The following is a 25,770-nucleotide window of genomic DNA, read 5'->3' as shown; positions in this document are numbered from 1 at the left end:
GAGAGATTGAATCAATCACTGACAATGTTGATGTAGCAACAACGATTATAGGCCTAGCAAGATACTCGGATGATTTTACCAGATCAGCTGGTCCTAGTATGATGTTTGCTAAGGATAATTCTAATGCGCCGATATTTAAACCGTTTGTTGTTAGACGTCCGAATAATAACGCCGGCAATGCTAATGTTGATGTTGAAAATATGATAATTAATCAAACTGAAAATTATAATCTTGGATTTGCCACGCGAAAAAAAATGTTAGTTGGAGCCGAGAATAATTTCTCCTGTGCAATTCCGTTGTCTCACATTTTTGGATTTTGCCGGCATTTCAGGAAAGTTATTTATGGAGCAAAGCATACAATTTCCTTTATTCGAGATGCCGCGGGTAATGATAGAGCCATTTGGCGAGAGGCGGGTGCGGCCGGCGATGCTGGTAAGGTAACATTAACTAAAATTACTTTGTGGATGCCAGCAGTAACACCATCAATTCTCGAGGAAGAAAAATTATTATCATTCATGAATCAAGGAGGAAAATCCATCATGTCCTGGCTAACAACAACAACCGACTCCTCCGATGTTAATATAAATGGAATATACACTTGGCGAATTGCGTCACAGCAAGGTGTTTCAGCGCCCAGGCATATCTTCATTGTTCTTCAAAATGCAAATAGATACGATCAAACTCACAGTCACATGATATTTGATCAATTTGAGGCAACAAATGTTTCACTAAGAATAAACGGTCAACAGGAACCAACCGAGGAAATAGCTATTAATTTTACTAATTATTCCACTGCGCGCGCGTATCATCGATTATTAAGTTATATGGGTCGCGATCAAAATATTGATACCGGATTGCAAATATCACAATTGGATTTTAATACTCTTTATCCCATCTATTATTTTTCCCTGGAACATCTTGATTTGGTAAAACAATCGGTTGTCGATATTCATTTCAAAGCAAGAATTAACACTGGAGGGCCAGCGAGAGCCATTGCGGTTATTCTTAGTGATAGAACAATGATCCTAGAAGGCATTAGTGGTAGAATGAGAGTCATCGACGCGCCGGTGGAAAATATGTGATAAAATCTAAATTTAGATAAAGTGATTATTAATATGCCATACGAACACGTTAGCGTAACACTGACCCCGGGTCAGATAAAAAAACTTCAAGCGGCACGGCGAGGATTGAAATTAACTTTGAAAAATAATCAAATTCACGGTGGTCCTAACAAACTATCATTGACACGAGGTCAGCATGAGCGTTTTAGTAGAGCTAGGGCAGCGAATGCTAATGTTCATGTAACTCTCTCAATTGGCGCAGTGAAAGACATGATCAAGGTAGGTGGATTCCTTCCTTTCCTATTGCCTATATTATCTGCGATCGCAGGACCATTATTAGGATTTGGAGTTAAAAAAATAGCAGAAAAAATTACCGGAGGAAGATACGGCAAAAAAAAATACCATCGCGGATCCGGCCTGAGACTAGGAAGACCTCCAATATACGGATCCGGTCTAAGATCATCACGCCATCATCGAATTTAGATTTAATCAATGAAGCAAAGAAAAAGAAAATAAAGTTTTTTAGAGGAGTATTCATGCGAGATCAACTACCTAACAAACCAAATTCCACCGAGACAGGAATAATAAATCTCGATAAAAATTCCGGTCCTGGGACTCACTGGGTTGCGTACGCAATTAATCCTCGCGAAATCATCTATTTTGATTCATACGGATTAGCGCCACCAAACGAATTTTTCAAATATATTTCCTCGCTGAAACTTCCAGTTTGGTATTCAACACTTCCAACGCAAACATCAACCGATCCACCAATATGCGGTCCAGAATCAATTAACGTTCTTGATGCAATTTCAAAATCATCCCGCCCTTATCACAAAATTTTATTTGAATATACCGTAGATAAATATCATGGTTGACATTTATGGTAGATCTCTCTTTAGAAAGAAAGAAGAAACAGATGAAGAAAAAAAAATCGATACATCAAATTTTGCAACCAAGAAAGACATTAACAATCTTCTATCGTTGGCAGAGATAAATCCTGGCGAAATTGCTGTTTTTCAAAATACCGAAGGTCGATTACAAACTAGTAATGTCAAAGTAACTGATATGATTAGCCGAGATGAATATAACGAACGCATCAAGCAATTTACTCAGTTATCAGATTCAGTAACAAAATCTATCACTGACGTTACTAATATTATCACAAGTTTACCATCAAAGGCAAATATCGCAGATGTAGAAAAATCTGATAAAGAACTATCAGCGACATTATTGTTAAAGTTGGATAAGTCAGTTTACAATGAAGATCAGGAAAAACTTACAAAGCAACTAACTAAACTAACTAACGATCTTAAAAAACTCGATGAAACCTTAAAACAACTTAGCAAGAAAGTTGATGATAATATAAAGAAAACAACTGATACTTCATTCGTCGCAGATCAACTAACAAAGAAAAAAGTTGATCAGGAATTGCACGATAACCTCATTGATAGTGTAGAAAAGATCAACGAAGATATTACTAATATTATCGCTGACGTTTCTGAAATAAAAACCACAATGGATAAGAAAGGCGATAAAGTGTTATACGACGATCTTAGCAAGACGACAAAGAAAATTAGCGATGATATTGCAAAAATCAATAAACACATCGAATCGTTACGTGGAAGTGATGATTACGATGATCTTGTTGAAAAAACAAAATCCATCAACGATGATATTGCCAAGATAAATAAAGATATCGAGGCGGTGCGTTCACTAACATTCCAAAAAGCTGATAAAACATCACACGACGATCTTAGCGATAAAACAAAGAAAATCAGCGCTGATGTTGAAACGATGCGTGTGTTAATGAATCAGAATAATGATAAAACAAAATCCATCAACGATGATATTGATCAAATCAATAAGGATATTGAAACAGTTCGCGGATTAGTGCATCAGAAGGTTGATAAAACATCACACGATGTTCTTGGTGAAAAACTAACAAGAACAACCAGGGACGTTACTAACATTCTTGCCGATGTTACAAAGATAAATACTGCAATAAGTGAAAAAGTTGATAAATCATCACACGACGAGAAAACAAAATCCATTAATGATAATATCAATCAAATCAACAAGGACATTGAAACGGTTCGTGGATTAACTCATCAAAAAGTCGATAAAACATCACACGACGAGAAAACAAAATCTATCAATGATGATATTGATCAAATCAATAAGGATATTGAAACAGTTCGTGGATTAGCAAATCAAAAAGTCGATAAATCAGCACACGACGATCTTGGTGAAAAACTAACAAGAACAACCAGGGACGTTAATAACATTCTCGCCGATGTTACAAATATAAATACCGCAATGCTTCAGAAAGTTGATAAATCATCACACGACGAGAAAACAAAATCCATCATTGATGATATTAACGCGGTTCGTGATCAGAAAGTCGATAAATCAGCACACGATGACCTCCACAAGAAAATCAACGAAGATAATACTAAGATCATTGAAGATATCAACGCAGTACGCCAAATCGCAATTAAGAAAGTTGATAAAACAATACACGATAACCTCCAAAAGAAACAAAAGAAAATCAACGATGATATTCTCGCAGATGTTACCAAGATAAATACCGCAATGGGTGAAAAAGTCGATAAAACATCACACGATGATCTCAGCGAGAAAACACAAGAAATCAACACAAAAATTGAAAAATTGTCCCGTATTGTCATCCCACCGGATGTGGAAAATGTAGAAAAACTTGGTTGTTATATATCATTTGTGGTACAAGCGATAAACAAGATATGGAGACCCGAATCAAATATTACGAGTTGGATTGCACCAATTACTGGCGTATATCGAGTATATTTCATATCCAAAATAAAATTCACGGTAACAACTGAATTTCACAAAATTAATACATTTCATGAGTATTATCCTGGAATTTTTATTATTTCCATGGAGGAAAATACTCGGGAGGTATTTACATTAGAACCACCAGATAGAACCATCACAGGAGAAATCAAATATCTTGCAATTTATGAGTTTTTATCCGGATGGGATAATATTCCGTACAAAACTAAATAATATAGTAATTATTATTGTAGATTAAATAAATGACAGCATCAGATTATCGATATAATCTTGCGCGATCATGGCAAGATTCGCTAAAAAAACAAATAGACGAGTATCAAATAAAAATAAAGAAATACCAGCGCAGATTAGTTACTATTGATGTTGTTGTTTATACTGCATCAGCAATAATCGCCGGTGCGGGTATTGTTTTATCCGTAGTAACAACAATCGCGCCGATCGTAGCAACAATAATAATTTCATCAACAACAACGATAGCTGGCGTTCTCAATATTATTGCAAGAAAAATATCTTCGTGCACCAGCGAGAAATTATTATCGTACAAAAACAAACTAACTAAAATTAACGACGCATATTCGAAATTATCGTCGCTGATTTCCGAAAGTCTCAACGATGGAGTTATATCCGATATAGAATTTTATTCGATGATCGGTATTTACTCGGAGATTGAACAAATGAATAATAATAATGTCCGAGTTAGTCCAGATAGTGACAAACACAACACCGCCGACAACAACGTTAATATCACTAAGCTCAACTAATCCAGAATTTAGTATTAATTTTCCAACTCCAATTAGCGTCAAGGAAATGGCATTGATACAACTTCGTGTTTATAATAGCTGGCCTAATATCAGATCAAAATCATTCGGTAAATTATTATCAAACAATTCACTTGTTGTTGCTGATAAGAAACACGCCGATGGAACTCCTAGTTGGTTTGTCGTTAGTATACCAACCGGCAGCTATGAGATAGAGCAGATTGATAAAGAATTCAACACTAGAATATCGAATATTACTGGCGATGCTCATCCAGGAATAAAGATATCAGCACATGAACCAACGTTATCATCAATCATTGAAGTATCGTCGCCGTATATGGTAGATATTTACCGTTCATCTATTAGGACAGTATTAGGCTGGCCTGATATTCCGCCGGGTAGAATAACAACACCAGAACCAAAGAAGTCCGACTTCATCAGCAATGAAAAAAACTTCCACGGACTTGACTTGGACTTTGTTGATCAGTATGAACAAACTAAGGCGAGTCTTGATTTTTCATCAGGATCAGTTTATATGCTAGATTTGTTCGAGGATAGCATTACAATATTATTTGTTAAAATTATCAACGAATACGAAATACAAAAGAAACTGTTAGAACATTATTTCCAAGATTGTGTATTTAACGTACAAACTTCATGCAACGAAATTATAATTACAACAGAGCGGATAAATAAATTAGCTGCTGATATGGAACTTATTAACGAATTAGCAACGGGCTATATACAAAACAGCGCCGTCTTTGGTATGGGTTTTATCATTAACGCGTTTATGCAACGACATAATCTAACCGAAAGGACGTTGCCAAATTATAAGTTTCCCGGCTACAATGTTGATGAGATGAGGAAGTTTGTCACTAATACGACTGATGATTTATTTCCGAAATTGCATGACGCTTGGGTTAAGAAGAAAGAAAAAGCAGAATCAATCTTGATGCATGATAATGATGGAGTTGGACAAGGAAGACATATTTCTCCTGGGATAGTTAATATAACCGAAGTGATTGCTGTTTATCTTCACGCCGATGTTGTGGAAGGTAGCTATAATGTTGATCCAGCAATATCAAGAGCGGAACAGGGTTTTGTATTATACACATTTTCTCCTAACGTCTCTCCTGGTTACTTGATAATAAAGGAGCCGGTTAATCCGTTTTACCTACGCTGTCACAATCGATTATTATCAAGAATAAATTTCAAACTAACAAATCAAGATGGAAATTTACTTGATATTCGCAGAGAAACGTTGAGTATTAGTTTGTTGGTGAGATCGTGAATCTATATCCCAGGAAAAAACAAACGAAAAAAATAAATAAAAACCAGGAAAATTTTCAAAAATTAATCTTTTTTTTTATTTTGCAAATTTATGCCGTCTTAGGAATCAAGGATTCTCTTGTTTTATTCTCATCAACAAGTTTTTTCAATTGTCTGACACGAGAACTTGTAATTTTTCTTGATTCATATGCGTCGGATAAAATCAATCTAGCTTTTTCTACTAGCGTTGATAATTTAACAAAATCCTCGATGTGATCATCGCTGACCGTTGCAAGTGATTGGTACATCGCAATTTGAATTTTCTTTATTAATTTATATTCTGACGGCAGGGTATATTTATATTCGAGTCTCCCTAGAATAATTGTTTCGAATTCTGATCTGATTTTATTCACATCTAGGTCCGATGGAAGATCTATCTTTTTTTTCAGATCATCAATTGCCACAATGATGTCGTTTATTATTTCTTCGTCCATTATATTAATTTTGTAGTATTCAATTATTCTTCGTCGTCGTCAAATATTATTGGAATATAAGAGAATTTGATCCATTCGCCGAGATTATATGAAAAAGTTGAGTTGGTTTTTCCCTCTGCCACAGATCGCACTGATGCTGAATTAATATTATAATATTTTGCAGCAGCGTATATCGACTCGAATACAATTTCTTCGTTTGTTTCTTGATTTACCGACTTAACCGACTTGGCATCTTTCTGATGCTTTCCAGTGTTACCAGCTATTGAATTTTCACTCTGGGTTACCGCGCGAAGATTATAAAGTTTATTGTTAAGTTTGTTTCCGTCAATATGATCAATAACAAGTCCGATTCTTATTAGTCCATGGAAACATTCGTATACGAATCTGTGATAATAATAATTTGTTTTTCTTTGTTTGTTTGTTTTACCGACACTGAACATAAGATAACCTGAATTACAAATGAAACCAATATTTTTCTTTGTTTTTATATTTCTGACTGTCCCATCGGTAGATGCCTCGTATCCCTCGATGGTAGGATGTGGCTTATACTCCTGTGAGAATTTCATCGCTGGAATCGTTGATTTGTGATTCATATACAATATTCTCTTTGTTTAAATCGAAATTTGCTTTGAAACGATTAATATAATCTTCCTCGCATTTTATCACCGACGAGGATTTCCTTTCGTAATATCTCCGTAGTTCACGATATTTTTTCCCTCCACAAGAGAAACACAACCTTGTCTTTCCTCGAGTTCCAACTTGACAAACTAAACATCGCTGTGGTCCTTTGTTGCCTCGTCGAACTTCGTATATATGAGCACCGCAATATTCACCTCTACAAGATTTGTCACATGACTTTGTTGATCCAACTATTATCCATGAACATTGATTCATTATAATTTAAACATTTGTCTAAAATATAATAATGGATTTATTTGATCTTGATGAGGCAGAATATATTATTCCTGAAGTAGATCGTGCAAAGAAGGAATTTTTTGATGATGGCGCGATTCATGTTTGGTCAACGTGGAAAACTAACTTTATTGATGCTACGATGAATCTAGAGCGAGCGAAGAAGATAATCGAACACATAAAATCTGAACACAAAGATGAGCGATTTATCTTTGGAATAAAATTTATTGCACAAATGCCGGATGATACTTGGATTATTCGCGACAAACGAGATCCGGTGCGCGGTGGTAAGAAAAACGTCGTTCTTGATAAGAATTCGAAACCGGGATTGTTATTGGGAATTGATGGTCCTTATTATGCTAGGGCGTATCCTTCTAGTGCTGTTGTTTATGGAATTTATCGGCTGAATAATAATCCTGACGCGAAAAATCTGCCAGCGATGAAAGAATCGCCGATGATAAATTGCGTAGCTGAGAGAGTTATCGAACACATGAAAAATGCTCGTCGCGGATCCGGTCTAACCCAATTGAGATTGGATAAAATTAATTCATGGGCAAAGACAGTTGTTGATGGCGCATCAATTGACGATGTTGCTGCGCTGAGTAAGAAACTTAAATTTCCTATTACGGTTAAAACACTATCGGGTGAAATATTATACTCGTCGCCGTATAAATCCCGAGGAACACCAATCGAAATTGTTGATCATAACTCACATGCGTGGTCGCAGTCGGTAATGATATTTCCACGAGATCGTGTTGTTAAATTCTATCCCGTTAATGACGTTGATGCAATGTTCCGGTATATCAAATTATTAGCCAAATCCGATCCAATATCAGTTTGGTTATTTTCTAGCGAAGAAAAATATGATCAGTTTATCTTGCCGTGCGGAGATATTTACCGTGATGAACTATTACACGATTCGATGAAAAATATCGCGGAGAAATATTCGTCAAATCCAGATCGATTGTTGACAAATTGCTTTACTGTTCCGTCTGTTGCCGCTCACGCCGCGAGAGAGAGAAATTCGTGGAAACCTACAAGAAATAAATTTCTCAATGATATTCAACTTAGCTGTATCGAATACGGTCATGGAGGATTGTGGAATACAAAATACAATTTCGAAGATATGATCTCCGTAGATATGAGCGCGTGCTACCCTGGAAGTTTCCTTGGGTATGGCGATTGTGCGGATTATTTTGCTAAATTCGGCCATCCTACCAGCGAGATGACTAGAGTTGCAATTAACGGACCGTTACCTGATTTTGTTATGACAGGATTCGCTAATGTTACTTCATTCGAATTTGCTGAAAATTTACATAGGATTTGCTATATTTGGTTTGGTCGGCATTTATCTCAGCGAAGATGGGTTCCCATAGTGCTGTTGAGATATATGCTAGATTCATCGATGTTGATATCGTTGACGATAAGCGAGGCAATTATATCGTATAGGAAACAAACTGAAGTGTGGTTGCCAACGGATTGTGAAAACGCGAAAGATATTGGAAGAAAAATAATTGGTAAATTTACTCAAGGAGGATCAGTTGATCATAAACACAGACACGCTAGGTTATTTATCAATGATGCTGAGATGGATTTTATTATTGCCGATACGGTGTCAAGAGGAATATTTTGCAATAGAGAAAATATTATTATTGATGGAACGAAATTAGGTACCGTGATCACTTATCTCGATGGAGAATCAGCGCAGTATACTCATTTAAGATCATCGATGCTCGCTTATGTGAGTATTAATTTATTGTCAATGATAAATAAATTTGCTGATATCGCAGTTAGGGTTGCAACGGACTCGTTTTATATTGATAAGAAATATCAGTGCAGATTAGAAAATTTAATCGCTAATGGGTCTTGGGGAACTTGGAGAATAAAAAACGAGGATATTCTAGATTATTGTGAAGACGCCGATGTCGAAGATTGCGATAAATTTCACAAAGATCAATACGATGAAGTATCAACAGCCGCATCTGCGTTTGATCCGATTTCACGAAATAAATTTGTTTATCTTAATGGTCCTGGCGGTAGTGGTAAAACAACAAGAGCAATAAATTTATTTTCAAATTCTGACATGATAGTGTTAACTCCAACTCACAGATTAGCGCGAGAAATAAAACAACGTGGCGTTAATTCTTGTACTTATCACAGCTATTTCAAATACAGCGGTGGATTGTGGAATCCAGCTCGAATGGGAAACAAATATATCAACAAGATTATAATATTTGATGAAATTTGCACAGTAAATTTAGTTTTGTTAAAATCATTCCTGAGTTGGCTAGAAGAAAAAAATACCGCAGTAATAATGTGCGGCGATCATGGACAACCGGATCCTATTGATGGTGAATCTCCTCATGGATGGCTTAGAAAATTTGTAGATTATTATGAAGAAATTGACGCTGATTATAGATCCAATGATAATTTACTGACTGAGTTTAAAAAACTAATTCGGTTGCAACCTAATAAAATTCAATGTGATGTAATGAGAAAAATAATAGATGAAACTTCGATGGATAATTTTCTAAATTTGTGGCGTCCGGATCATTTGATAGTTGCTAGTAGGAAAATTATTCGCGATACTATTCAGAAAATATTATTTAAGCTTCAATGTGAGAAATTTCCAACGTTACAGGTTCCGTTGTGCTATAGGCCAGCTGATACTAGAAAACAAAATATTAATGTTACTTTGCCATGCGGAGAAGAAAAAATAATGGTTTTAAACGATATTATTTTCGTTGATATTAATCTTGTCAATGATGCGATAAACGCAGAAAGATCACCGTGGAAACTCGGATACGCAGCAACGATTCACTCGTCACAGGGATTAACAGTAGATAGTCAAGTTTGGATTGTTGATGATAGAATTTCCTGGTCAAATTTAGTTTATCTAGCTGTTTCTCGAGTAAGAAAATTATCTCAGTTGGGTAGGATTAAATTTCACATTAACGAAGATGGTGGTAATTGAGTATCTTTTGGAATTACTTGTAGTTCCTCTTTGGTAAATCCTCGTTGCGGTGCTAATGAATCTAGAAAATAAATTGCTGGTCTTCCTGATGATCTTGTTACGGCCGATATTTTATGCGTTGTAACACTCCAGTTTGGATCGGTTGCTCTTTTTCTGCCACCTTCGGCCTCGCCTTCTTTATATAAATATCTAACCGTAACGCTACCCAGCACAGGCGAAATAGTAGAATCTCGCTTTAGTGGTATTTTTGCTTTTGTAATTGCAATTGCGGGTTTCATTGATATCGTTCGTGTTACCTCGTTATTTAGTGCGTTAATCACGTGAGGTAATCTTGTTGCCCAATCGTGAGATCGTTTATCTTGGATAAATTCCCTCGCGTATTGATACCCGAATAATCGTTCAGCTAGTGTTTTGTTGAATCTTTCAACGATGGCCTGATTGCGATGAACACCTACAATACCGCGACGGATTTTAACATTATTCTTTTTCATTAACGCAGTAACCGCGCCAAGAAATTCTCGTCCTGGATCAATCTGGAGAAGATTCGGCCATGTTAGTGGAGATCGTGAATAAATTCTCTCAAATGCATTTGCTATTTCCGTTGCTGTTTTATTTGATAACGGTTCTGCCTCTTTATATCTGCTAGCAATATCAACAACAGTTAGCACATATTTGTATGTGATTCCATTAACGGTATCGTGAGGAAGAAACATTAAATCAGCTTGATGAACTTCATTAGGGACACTGACGGAGAAACTCGCATATGGTATTTTCTTAGGCGGAGGAAGATAAATTTGCCAAATAGCTTGTTTTGATAACCATGATTCAGCGGTGGATTGTTTTACTTTTGCAACCTTAGCAAGTTTGGCAATTGCTGATTTTCCTTTCCAAAATCCTCGCGGAGAATAATATATTTGCTCCATTATAAATTAACCAGCACCTAAAACTAATTTACCTTTCATTGCACCTTTTATCAGCCAGGTTGCTAATTTCTCTTTGAAATTTTTATTAGGAACGGCGTCTATTGCGTGAATTAATTTAATATCAGCGAGATGCCGTTGTTCTAAATCTCCACTGCGATATGCGAGATCGTGATAGTAGCATGCGTTATCAATAGCATTTACTGGTTCTTCGCCGGGATTTGGTTGATCATTATTATTAAGTCTTATATCTAATCTTGTACCGGGTCCGCAGTAGTTATATCCTGGCAAATGTTTCTCTCCGGGATATTTTGCCCAGGGCAATCCTGGTAGATTTTTAATGGAGGCGGTGATGTCTCCTCCGGTTCTATCTTTTTTTTAACGAATCTAAATTTACTTGTTCCGCAAACAGCACATTCTCCTCTGATTGCATTCCTGTTGTTGCGCGTAACGACTTCGATTGGATTTAGCGTGGCAGTTCGAGTGCGACACTTAACACAATATGAATCCATAATATTCTAATAACATGAATGTAATTGATTTTTCAGCCACGAAAAAACGCGAACAAGTAAAACACGTCGACGCACTACCGAATTCGATTAGAATGATAATCATCGGACCATCCGGTTCTGGAAAAACTCAGTTATTGCTAAATTTGATAATGAGATGGCTAAAATGGGATAAATTATATTTAGTTGCGCCATCCGTAGATGATCAGCGATGTTATAAGGTACTAAAGGAATTTAGCGATAATACTGAAGATGGTACAATAGAATTTATAACGGATATCAATGAAACTCCATCAGTAGAAAGTTTAGACGGTGATACTAATAATCTTGTTGTTTTCGACGATGTGATGCTGGATAAGCAAACTAATCCGGCCAGGATATTCTCGCGTGGCCGACACAAGAACACCGATGTGATTTACGTGACGCAGCGATATACGCAAATTCCGAAGGTTATTAGAGATAATTGTAATATTTTATCAGTTTTCAATGGCGTTGATACTCACACGCTAAGGAATATTCATCAAACTTGGTGCAACGGTGATATGGATATAAATAAGTTTAAAAATTTCTTTAGTCACGCTCAGGCAACACCACACGGTTTTGTCACGATTAATCTTCATGATCCGCGTAGTAGGTATCGAATCGGTCTTGATCAGATTTACTCATAAAATTGCAGTCGGAATTTGCAATGCCAAATAAATTTTACAATATCACCCCCCCAAAAAAGCTGCCATTTTTTTTGTGTCCGAAAATGCAAATTTGGGGGGAATTTTTCTGATTATTTCGCGTAGGAGGCTTTATTTTTGAATTCTGAGGGTTCTACGGAAATTATTTGTCTAGAAGGGTTAATTTCGTCTGTGCCACCTGGTCTGTCCACCCTCCCTGCTGCTATGCTAATGCATTATACCTTTCAACAGGAAGCTTTCGGGGGACGAAAGAATTTCAGAGAATTTCGGGGGACGAGAGAAGTTCATAATTTCAAGTTGACCTTGGCTAGAGGAAGGGACAGCCACTAAATCAAATTATCCATGTTTTATTATTATATTTTCTTATTGGATACAATCCATCCAATGATAATTTGTCATTGTTTTATTATTTTAAATTTAATTTGGGATTTTTATTTTAAATTTAATTTGCAATTTGGGCGAATAAACGGTGTATTATATTTAAACGACAAATAAACCATATTGTTTTGTATGATTGATGATGTGTGTCGTTTCTCGCATTACCATTATACTAAGACAGGCTGTACTCGAGTGAGGGTTCATACTTTATTTAATTGTACTTCTCCAGACTGGAGCAGGCCGTCTCTTTAACTATTTAGAATAATGCCAAAGAAATCAGATCACAAGGGACACTTAATTATGTTTTTGATCATTTTAAAGTAAAATGAAGAACGTGGTGTAATGCTGATGAATTTCTATAATTGTCGATATTTCCATTAATGTGGGGCGAAATGTCCTGGGCCGAAACGTTCATGGGGCGAAACGTCCATGTACCATGTGGGGCGAAATGTCCATTGAAGTTGGGCGAAATGTCCATTGAAGTGGGGCGAAATGTCTTGGGCCGAAACGTCCATGGGGCGAAACGTCCAGGTACCAAAGCAGACGACGTCATGTCATACATGTAAATGCAACTACAGATACATTTTTATTCAAGCGTCAAGGTAAGTTTTTATCTATATTTACTATTTGTAATAAAAGATGTTCATCTAGAATAAACTGATCACACATACCGTTTATTAGAACATTAATATGTCCAGTTTACCAAGTCTCCGTTTTCTGCAAATGGAAACCGGAGTAGTATATGGGGTCACCCTAGCGTCAAGTGGACTTACCATGCAAAAACAGTCGATTCACTCTGGCGTCAAGGGGAATTTAACATGGGAAATTTTAACATGGATGGAACTGTAGAGCGTCAAGGGGAATTGAACATGGAAATTGAACAGGACCGGTACTTTAACGTCAATGGGACTTTAACGTTAAAATATGGGGTTTGCACTTTGTCGTAAATGGAAATTGAACATGGGAATGTCACCTGGATGTCAATGGGAATTGAACTTTGGGTGACGTCATGAGGTTTATAGGGTCAAAACATTTTATAGGGATTTTAATGTATTTGTAAGGACAAAGGGTAGATAGGGACAAACATACAAATACACATTTAAACACACAGAAAAGACGACAGAAATGTTCTAAAACAAACCTCACAGAGAGAATAATGGCTCAAAAAAGAAAAGTCTATTGTATGGGTTCAAAACATTTATTCAAGTATATACATGGGCTCTCTGGCCTGTGCTTTGGTCTAAGCACTATCCATTTAATACATAAACATTTCTACATCAAACAAACCTATTTACTAGTTATTTAGTTCTTGGCTCTAGTAAACCTGTTTACATTTAATGTTCATTTATAAGAAAAAGCTAACACAAAACAAGTAACATGCAATCAAATAGGACAAAGTTCATGTTTCTCTCTCTCTATTCGTCTCACACGTTGTTAAAAATCTGGTCAGCTAGCACTTGTGTCCCAGCGTAGATATTTCCCATCACTTAATCCGTTTCATTCATAAATCGGCTGTTATATCCATCGTGCTAGGTACACTTATCAGTAAGCAGATCAAGTGCAGTCATCGTCTTCTTCCCATGGAGGTACAATGTATACCATATGAATGGTTACTTTTCCTTCGTTGATGTCAAATTTTCCTCTCATCGACTGCACGTCTTCAATAGCCCTAAAAAGTTTGGACGAAGTTATTTCTGCAGGTGTGCTAAATCCGAGACATACAGGTGAGTTCAAACTGTCGCGATACATAGATAGGCTCAAACGACCTCGATCTTTGACTTGGCAATGACATTTGAGTTCCTCTAACAGTGAGTCAAGTAGGTCCGTAATGAAACCTGCTACTTCCTCGGCTGAAATGTCAGACGCGAAGTCTCTAAATTTCACCGTGTAGGTGTAAGTTGTCGTTCTAAATTTTCTTGAGGTCGCTGTCTGAGTCATTTGGATGCTAAAATACTCCTGTAGGTCTACTGAATCCTTTCCCTTCTTGGACGTACTTTGCTGTGACGGTATGGTAGTGAAAGAGGTCAGTGATGTTTGTTCCTTCTCTTTTTTCATCTGCGTAGAGTGATTCATCTTTCTCGTTGCTTATCCTCGCAATGAAGTGTCGTTCTTGGAAGTCGTCCCTTTTTATACTGGGTGATATCAGTATGTCCATAAGGTAAAGTTTTGTGGTCTGGAAGTTTCACTAGCTGCACGTAGTTTGTCATGGCGTTAGTACATAAATAACTAAGATGTGTTACTGCATTGGTGATGTGATAGTGAGGCAAAGAATCACACCTGAGTTTCTCGTTGGACTTGAGTCTTACGCTCTATACTTGCTGTTTGAAGGGATTCATTTTTTCTCAATTGGTCTTAGTAGTGACAATGAACTGTTGGTCTTGGACGTTGTCCTTTTTTATATGCTGACCAATATTGATGTGACCGTACGGCAAAGTAAAGTGGTTGGGAAGTCGCACTCGCTTCTGGTACACGATTTGATAGACTTTTTCCAAGGGTCGACTGACGATGTGGTGAGTGGGTAAACGTACAATCTTGTTCGGCTGGTAGGTGGTCACTTTAAAGTTTGCATCCTCTCCAGACTGCAATGCTTCTTTCAATACGCCAAAGTTGACCACACGACTGGTACGATAATTCAGAGTCAATCCTTTCACTTTACACTCTGTGTGCACTTCTCCTTGTGGGTCCCGGTATTCGTAGCCGTAATTTTTAGGACCGCCACTCGCGAAACTTAGAATCTTGTCGTCAGGATGTTCGTCTGTCCAGGCTCCTAAACGGTCTCCTTCAATGTTAGGGTGTTGCTGACCCGGTCGATCGATGTAGATGCAACTGTCCGTGTCAAAGTACAGGACGCGATCCCCTAACAGTTCTAAAGCTTCGTACAATTTTAAGCGAGCATGAGCTGTCACGTAAGCCGCAATGATGACATTTCCAAAAGGGTCGTCTTGTACAAAGTCCAGATCTTCTTCGTAATTGACCAAGATCAAATCCTCGCGAACGACGTCCACGTGTTTCATGTATTTGGTTTTGTCGTGAATCATCTGGAAGTAGCGGGAAGGTTCTGTCAAATATTCCGTCTTGGGTAAACACGGTCGTTGTGCCATTTTACCCCACAAGCAATTTAACATCACTTTGGCAAACGATCGCCTGCCTTCGTTTTTCTCGATGTGGTCTAAAGTGATGCCTTCTTGTTCCTGGTATTTCTCTTTGAATTTTATTTGGTCTTCGGGAGTGTGACACCAGGAAGGATAGCCGCTGGCTTCTTGCTTCAGTTTCAAAAAGGCATCCACGTAGTCTGCGAAAATGCCTTTCTGAGTAGGGTCACCCTTGTGGTATTGTTGTGTCTTGGGAAAGTGGCAAATTTCGTACACTTCTAACAGTTGGTATCCCATGTCCATAGCTTTGAACAATTCTACGCTGACCCAGGTTCCCGTCAAGGCCCGTTCTTCCTGGGTGTGCCGACAAGGCTGATCTTGGTTGCACGTTTCGGCACAAGTACGGCACAAGGGAAACATCAGTTTGCCTTGACAATGGTGAGGTAAGACGGGATGGTATAGGTTCGTGGGAGGCAAAACCTTGCACTTGATCAAGCCTTCGTATTGTCGAATGTTGACCAGGTCGATGTGTTCCGTCAGCAATCGCGGGTGCCCTGTAGGAAAGTGACAATATTTGCACACGTAGGGATACAGCGAACACACATCCAAGTATTTGATTTCTTCTCCTTTCTCTTCGTCGGCTTGGTACAGCACACAGGTGGCATTGGTCCTTCCTCCGTACAAACTATCCCTCGGGTTCAACGGGTCCATGAACTGGTAACTTTCCACGACACGTTTAAACTCGGGATCGATTTTCAAACGGTGATCGTATTCGTGTTCCCACATTTCCACCACTTGGTATCCTTGCTGTTCTAACTTCAAGCGTCGCTGACAAGTGTCCTGGTACAGGTCTTCCATGGTCCGTTGTAAAAACTGATTTTTAGTGTCACGGTCAGGGTAGCAGACGGGACATCCGTGAAATAAGCAACCGTTAAACTCATACACGATCTTGGGGTTTTTTAAGTCCCAGCCATCGACCGAATACGTTCCGATGGTCCTTTCGCCTCCTCCGTTGCGGGCATGCTGAATCCATTTGCCTTCCTTGTCGCACAAGTAATGTAACCAGCGTAGGGCTTTGACCGAGTATTGACGCTTGACATAGTTGGTCGTTTGAGGACTGATGACAGCCACGGTCTTTTGAGGCATGAATCGTTGGCGGTACACTAAGGAACACGCTTTGGCAATGGTGCAAGCCTCTTTCAAAGGATCGACCCCTCCGTGTTCCATGAACAGTTCTCGAAATTTTCCACAGCAACGTCGTAAAATGTCCACGTCGGAACGACAATACTTTAACATTTCTTCCTGAAAGTCGAAGGGGTCAGAGACATGAGCCTGGTACCAAGCGTAGAAATCTTCTCGTTGTTCGGTACGCATGTTGTCGGGGTCGTAATAGTGAGCCTCAGGCAAATGGGGTAGAACGGCATGTTGATTGGCTTCCGTATTGAAAAAGTGTGGAAAGTACCCTTTAGCCATTTCTGTCATTCCAAACGTTTTAGGCATTCGACTCAAAGGCATGGCCAAGTAACTCATCGAATCTTTAAACTGCACTTGTCCCACTTGCATGAAAATGATTTTGGCTCCGTTCAAAGTCACTTTAGGACGTTCGGTGCCATGTTCCGTATAGTACCTCAAAAGAAACTGTCCATCGTATCCGGAGAAATTGTGAGCCATCACTGTGGCATGGCGATGACAATCTCGGTAACGTTCGATGTCCTCTTTGCTCCATGTCTTGTCGATGGGGTCTAAGACCCATTTGGCAAAATCGTCTAGCGTCTTTGGTCCTCGAAAGATTTTTTCACGCCCTCCAGGAATTTTGCTGCAGTGAGGGCAATAACTGAAGATAGGTTCTTGAATACACTTCTCGCACGCTCGATGAGCCACGCAGAAATTAGGAATGTGAATGCCAGTCTCTTGCATGCATTCGAAATCGAAAAAGATGAAATTGCCTTTCTTCTTGTGACCGTCCTCTTTCTCTGGTGGGGGTTGGTATTTTTGCACGTAACATTGGTGTTCCAAGTCCACGATGTGGTGACAAATGTGACATTTTTTCTTTCCTGAACATACGTGTGCCTTGACACTATTGGTACGTATGCCTTGTCCACACGCGGGGCACAATCTCAGCAGTTGACAAGCGCATTTCTTCTGTGAACCTTGCGTCTTCAAATGTTGTTGGTAACAGGTAGGGCTGACAAACGTGCGCAGACAAGTTGAACAAGGCACTGGTTCTTCGCTCAGACAGGGTTGAGAGGCCAAACATCCTGAGCATTTCCATCCACAATGTTTGTGTTGCTCTCGATTATTATAACCATAGTCACATTTCTCACAATAATAAACATATCCCAGGAATCCAGTGATACTGGTAATGGTATCAAAATGTTCATCGTGATGATAAAGGTGAATGTATTTTCCGTCCTTAAAATGTTGGCCTCGAAACAACAGAGGCCCGCGCATTTCTTGAGGGTGCACTTTCAAGGTGTAGCGTGGAGCTAGGGCATCTTGCAATTTTTGCATCTCAGGAATGCCACAGGGTGTGTCTTTGGACAGTCCGGCTTGATGTAACAGGAGTTCTGCTTCATTTCGTTGTTTGGCTCGGTCGGATTGTTGAATAGTTTTCCAGGTTCTTTTCCATTCTACCGTGTCGTTCTTGTTGGCATAGGTTCGTCCCACCACGATGGCACGGGCTAAACACATCTGGTCATGAGGGTTGTTAATTCGGACGAGACTTGTTTTGGTGTTGCGAAGGTCGTCCACCAATAAGACCTTTTTGCGTCCTGTCCCTTGAGGAAGAGAGACGTGAGCCATTTTCAGTGTGGCTTTACCATCGGTGATGTCAAACTTGTCATTGGATTGTTGCACCTGTTGTATCTTGTCCATGACTTTGGAAGGGGTCAGTTCTGCGGGTCTGCTAAACTCGATCCAAACAGGAGATTTCAAGCTGTCGTGTTGTATGGATAGTGTCAAGCGATCGTCTTCTTTGGGTTGACATTGTCGCTTGAGTGTGGTGAGCAAAGAATCCCACATCTCGGTGATGAACCATTCTGCTTTCTCCAACGGTACGTCGGACTTGAAATCTTTAAACTTCACCGTGTAGGTGTAAGCCGTGGTTCTAAATTTTCTAGAGGAGCGCTTTTCCGTCTCTCGAATGTGATAGTACTTTTCAGGGTTGACTGGTGAACTTTGGTTTGGAGTAGACTCTCTCTGTCTGGTCGCAGACGTGGAAGGTGTTGGTTCAGGTTCGCTCATGTCTTCTATTTGAGCGAACACTTCTTTTCGTGTGTGAGGCGATACGTCACTTCGCTGCCTCTTACGTTCTTCTTCTCTCTCACTGAAATCGTGCGATCGTTTCATCTCGATTGCTGATTCAGAAATGATTTAACCAAGTTCATTCTTTCCATATATACCCTCTCTACCTCTCGTTGTGACAATGACTTGTTATATTTCACAAGGCAAGTGAAAGCCAAGCATATAGGAACCCAACGACAGCGTTGCGTCTTAAACACCTCATGCATCTTGACGACCCTTCGATTCAAACCCTACCACGAAAGAAAATAGTTGCAAGAAAAATAAAACAGACAGTTGGTGTCTTCAAGAGAGCTAGAGACGGCACTGTGTCGCTGGGACACGTACGTACGTACTCCAGAAAACTACGCTACTCGACAACGTGAATGTGCTTGTCAAAATGTTTGAATAAGATTAAAAATGTTTGTCAGTTTCAAAACGCGAACCAGTACTGTGTCCGTTTAATATTTGATGTGGCAAGAAGAAATGGTACAATACGCAACAAAGGGTTTGTACGTTTACACTCCAATCTGTCTGTACTGCAATGGTAACAGCGCTCTTGCGTTGGCATTTTTTTGCCACACTACCTTTTAAATAAAACAATGCATCACTCATCATAAACGATTTCATTGGCTATACTTATTTTCTTACCGCTTTCGCTTCGAATTGACTTCAGTACCTTTTCGCACAGCGACAAGATCGGACGTGTTTTTTTATTCTGCGTCTGGTCGCTACACTACTTGCCCTGAATTTACAACCAAACAATGTGTTACACATTGTAATTGACTTCATTGGCTAACCGATATTTTACACTTCTGTCTCTGTTGATGTGAGTGTGCTTGTCAAAATGTTTGAGTAAGATTAAAAATGTTTGTTAGTTTCAAAACGCGAACCAGTACTGTGGCCGTTTAATATTTGATGTGGCAAGAAGAAATGGTACAATACGCAACAAAGGGTTTGTATGTTTACACTCCAATCTGTCTGCACTGCAATGGTAACAGCGCTCTTGCGTTGGCATTATTTTGCCACACTACCTTAAAAAAAAAAAAACCCAATGCATCACTCATCATAAACGATTTCATTGGCTAAACTTATTTTCTTACCGCTTTCGCTTCGAATTGACTTCAGTACCTTTTTGCACAGCGACAAGATCGGACGTGTTTTTTTTATTCTGCGGCTGGTCGCTACACTACTGTCAACAAGCCCTGAATTTACAACCAAACAATGTGTTACACATTGTAGGTGACTTCATTGGCTAACCGATATTTTACACTTCTGTCTCTATTGATGTGAGTGTGCTTGTCAAAATGTTTGAGTAAGATTAAAAATGTTTGTCAGTTTCAAAACGCGAACCAGTACTGTGGCCGTTTAATATTTGACGTGGCAAGAAGAAATGGTACAATACGCAACAAAGGGTTTGTACGTTTACACTCCAATCTGTCTGCACTGCAATGGTAATAGCACACTTGCGTTGGTATTATTTTGCCACACTACCTTTAATAAAACCCCAATGCATCACTCATCATAAACGATTTCATTGGCTATACTTATTTTCTTACCGCTTTCGCTTCGAATTGACTTCAGTACCTTTTCGCACAGCGACAAGATCGGACGTGTTTTTTTATTCTGCGGCTGGTCGCTACTCTACTTGCCCTGAATTTACAATCAAACAATGTGTTACACATTGTAAGTGACTTCATTGGTCAGTCGGTATTTTCCACCGCCTTAGCTTCAAATTGGTTTCACTTGTTATTCGCACCGTGAGATGATCAGACACGTTTTTCTGTACCTGACCATTAGTCACTTCACAAACAATAAAACTAAAACACAAATGATCACGCCATGAGCGGCTCATGGAAATTATGTTAGTCATGTTACGAAATATAGCACGACTTGTTTGGATGTACTTTTCTGTGGTCACTCTTTAATTACATGCGTCTTCAGTTCACTCTTGTGATATTTTTTGTAAAGGGTGTATTTTTTCTATGGATGTGATTGTGTTATGTTCTATATGTTCTTTTATGTTTTCAGTGATTTTACTTTATATCTATATTTTAATTTAGATGTATAGACTATGTAGTCTGAAATAAAGAATTCTTATCTTATCTTATGTAAATGGAATGAGTGTTTCTTTGAAACTTTCATAAGGAAAATGTGCCATAAAAACAAACGTACGTGTCGTCATATTTTTAAAGTAGGAATACATGATCTCTCTCTCTCTCTCTCTCTCTCTCTCATTGTAGTTTTGATTTATACCCTAATGGAATATGTTCCCGTTTGAAGATACCTCTCCAAAATTGTGATCAGTAGTCACCATAATTACGTGAACTGTTCGTCATGTCATTTTTTTCAAAAGTTTACACTCTAAAAAATTGTAGAACGATTTTTTTTCTTCCATCAGTAAATCTTTGTATGAAATAAAAGCTTCAGTTTGCACAATTCTGGTATCTTAACTTTATCCGGTTTTGGAACTGCAATATGTCACGCAATTTTTTTCTTTTAACGTTAGATTTACAGTTTTTCAGAAAAAAGACAATCGCACGGCTTTTTTAAGAATGAAACAAATGACATTGCACTGTATAACCCTGCCTATGGTTAACTCTGAATTCTAAAGTCAAAACATGGGTTCAGGAAAAAATGTAACAATGTTCGTCCTATCCTCAGTGTAAACTGAGAGAATATAGGACGAACATTGTTACATTTTTTCCTGAACCCATGTTTTGACTTTAGAATTCAGAGTTAACCATAGGCAGGGTTATACAGTGCAATGTCATTTGTTTCATTCTTAAAAAAGCCGTGCGATTGTCTTTTTTCTGAAAAACTGTAAATCTAACGTTAAAAGAAAAAAATTGCGTGACATATTGCAGTTCCAAAACCGGATAAAGTTAAGATACCAGAATTGTGCAAACTGAAGCTTTTATTTCATACAAAGATTTACTGATGGAAGAAAAAAAATCGTTCTACAATTTTTTAGAGTGTAAACTTTTGAAAAAAATGACATGACGAACAGTTCACGTAATTATGGTGACTACTGATCACAATTTTGGAGAGGTATCTTCAAACGGGAACATATTCCATTAGGGTATAAATCAAAACTACAATGAGAGAGAGAGAGAGAGAGAGAGATCATGTATTCCTACTTTAAAAATATGACGACACGTACGTTTGTTTTTATGGCACATTTTCCTTATGAAAGTTTCAAAGAAACACTCATTCCATTTACATAAGATAAGATAAGAATTCTTTATTTCAGACTACATAGTCTATACATCTAAATTAAAATATAGATATAAAGTAAAATCACTGAAAACATAAAAGAACATATAGAACATAACACAATCACATCCATAGAAAAAATACACCCTTTACAAAAAATATCACAAGAGTGAACTGAAGACGCATGTAATTAAAGAGTGACCACAGAAAAGTACATCCAAACAAGTCGTGCTATATTTCGTAACATGACTAACATAATTTCCATGAGCCGCTCATGGCGTGATCATTTGTGTTTTAGTTTTATTGTTTGTGAAGTGACTAATGGTCAGGTACAGAAAAACGTGTCTGATCATCTCACGGTGCGAATAACAAGTGAAACCAATTTGAAGCTAAGGCGGTGGAAAATACCGACTGACCAATGAAGTCACTTACAATGTGTAACACATTGTTTGATTGTAAATTCAGGGCAAGTAGAGTAGCGACCAGCCGCAGAATAAAAAAACACGTCCGATCTTGTCGCTGTGCGAAAAGGTACTGAAGTCAATTCGAAGCGAAAGCGGTAAGAAAATAAGTATAGCCAATGAAATCGTTTATGATGAGTGATGCATTGGGGTTTTATTAAAGGTAGTGTGGCAAAATAATACCAACGCAAGTGTGCTATTACCATTGCAGTGCAGACAGATTGGAGTGTAAACGTACAAACCCTTTGTTGCGTATTGTACCATTTCTTCTTGCCACGTCAAATATTAAACGGCCACAGTACTGGTTCGCGTTTTGAAACTGACAAACATTTTTAATCTTACTCAAACATTTTGACAAGCACACTCACATCAATAGAGACAGAAGTGTAAAATATCGGTTAGCCAATGAAGTCACCTACAATGTGTAACACATTGTTTGGTTGTAAATTCAGGGCTTGTTGACAGTAGTGTAGCGACCAGCCGCAGAATAAAAAAAACACGTCCGATCTTGTCGCTGTGCAAAAAGGTACTGAAGTCAATTCGAAGCGAAAGCGGTAAGAAAATAAGTTTAGCCAATGAAATCGTTTATGATGAGTGATGCATTGGGTTTTTTTTTTTTTAAGGTAGTGTGGCAAAATAATGCCAACGCAAGAGCGCTGTTACCATTGCAGTGCAGACAGATTGGAGTGTAAACATACAAACCCTTTGTTGCGTATTGTACCATTTCTTCTTGCCACATCAAATATTAAACGGCCACAGTACTGGTTCGCGTTTTGAAACTAACAAACATTTTTAATCTTACTCAAACATTTTGACAAGCACACTCACATCAACAGAGACAGAAGTGTAAAATATCGGTTAGCCAATGAAGTCAATTACAATGTGTAACACATTGTTTGGTTGTAAATTCAGGGCAAGTAGTGTAGCGACCAGACGCAGAATAAAAAAACACGTCCGATCTTGTCGCTGTGCGAAAAGGTACTGAAGTCAATTCGAAGCGAAAGCGGTAAGAAAATAAGTATAGCCAATGAAATCGTTTATGATGAGTGATGCATTGTTTTATTTAAAAGGTAGTGTGGCAAAATAATGCCAACGCAAGAGCGCTGTTACCATTGCAGTACAGACAGATTGGAGTGTAAACGTACAAACCCTTTGTTGCGTATTGTACCATTTCTTCTTGCCACATCAAATATTAAACGGACACAGTACTGGTTCGCGTTTTGAAACTGACAAACATTTTTAATCTTATTCAAACATTTTGACAAGCACATTCACGTTGTCGAGTAGCGTAGTTTTCTGGAGTACGTACGTACGTGTCCCAGCGACACAGTGCCGTCTCTAGCTCTCTTGAAGACACCAACTGTCTGTTTTATTTTTCTTGCAACTATTTTCTTTCGTGGTAGGGTTTGAATCGAAGGGTCGTCAAGATGCATGAGGTGTTTAAGACGCAACGCTGTCGTTGGGTTCCTATATGCTTGGCTTTCACTTGCCTTGTGAAATATAACAAGTCATTGTCACAACGAGAGGTAGAGAGGGTATATATGGAAAGAATGAACTTGGTTAAATCATTTCTGAATCAGCAATCGAGATGAAACGATCGCACGATTTCAGTGAGAGAGAAGAAGAACGTAAGAGGCAGCGAAGTGACGTATCGCCTCACACACGAAAAGAAGTGTTCGCTCAAATAGAAGACATGAGCGAACCTGAACCAACACCTTCCACGTCTGCGACCAGACAGAGAGAGTCTACTCCAAACCAAAGTTCACCAGTCAACCCTGAAAAGTACTATCACATTCGAGAGACGGAAAAGCGCTCCTCTAGAAAATTTAGAACCACGGCTTACACCTACACGGTGAAGTTTAAAGATTTCAAGTCCGACGTACCGTTGGAGAAAGCAGAATGGTTCATCACCGAGATGTGGGATTCTTTGCTCACCACACTCAAGCGACAATGTCAACCCAAAGAAGACGATCGCTTGACACTATCCATACAACACGACAGCTTGAAATCTCCTGTTTGGATCGAGTTTAGCAGACCCGCAGAACTGACCCCTTCCAAAGTCATGGACAAGATACAACAGGTGCAACAATCCAATGACAAGTTTGACATCACCGATGGTAAAGCCACACTGAAAATGGCTCACGTCTCTCTTCCTCAAGGGACAGGACGCAAAAAGGTCTTATTGGTGGACGACCTTCGCAACACCAAAACAAGTCTCGTCCGAATTAACAACCCTCATGACCAGATGTGTTTAGCCCGTGCCATCGTGGTGGGACGAACCTATGCCAACAAGAACGACACGGTAGAATGGAAAAGAACCTGGAAAACTATTCAACAATCCGACCGAGCCAAACAACGAAATGAAGCAGAACTCCTGTTACATCAAGCCGGACTGTCCAAAGACACACCCTGTGGCATTCCTGAGATGCAAAAATTGCAAGATGCCCTAGCTCCACGCTACACCTTGAAAGTGCACCCTCAAGAAATGCGCGGGCCTCTGTTGTTTCGAGGCCAACATTTTAAGGACGGAAAATACATTCACCTTTATCATCACGATGAACATTTTGATACCATTACCAGTATCACTGGATTCCTGGGATATGTTTATTATTGTGAGAAATGTGACTATGGTTATAATAATCGAGAGCAACACAAACATTGTGGATGGAAATGCTCAGGATGTTTGGCCTCTCAACCCTGTCTGAGCGAAGAACCAGTGCCTTGTTCAACTTGTCTGCGCACGTTTGTCAGCCCTACCTGTTACCAACAACATTTGAAGACGCAAGGTTCACAGAAGAAATGCGCTTGTCAACTGCTGAGATTGTGCCCCGCGTGTGGACAAGGCATACGTACCAATAGTGTCAAGGCACACGTATGTTCAGGAAAGAAAAAATGTCACATTTGTCACCACATCGTGGACTTGGAACACCAA

This window comes from Sinohyriopsis cumingii, chromosome 10 (genome assembly GCF_028554795.1).
Source record: "Sinohyriopsis cumingii isolate HCF-2022 chromosome 10, ASM2855479v2, whole genome shotgun sequence".
Lineage (NCBI taxonomy): Eukaryota > Metazoa > Mollusca > Bivalvia > Unionida > Unionidae > Sinohyriopsis > Sinohyriopsis cumingii.
This window is presented reverse-complemented; position numbering follows the sequence as displayed.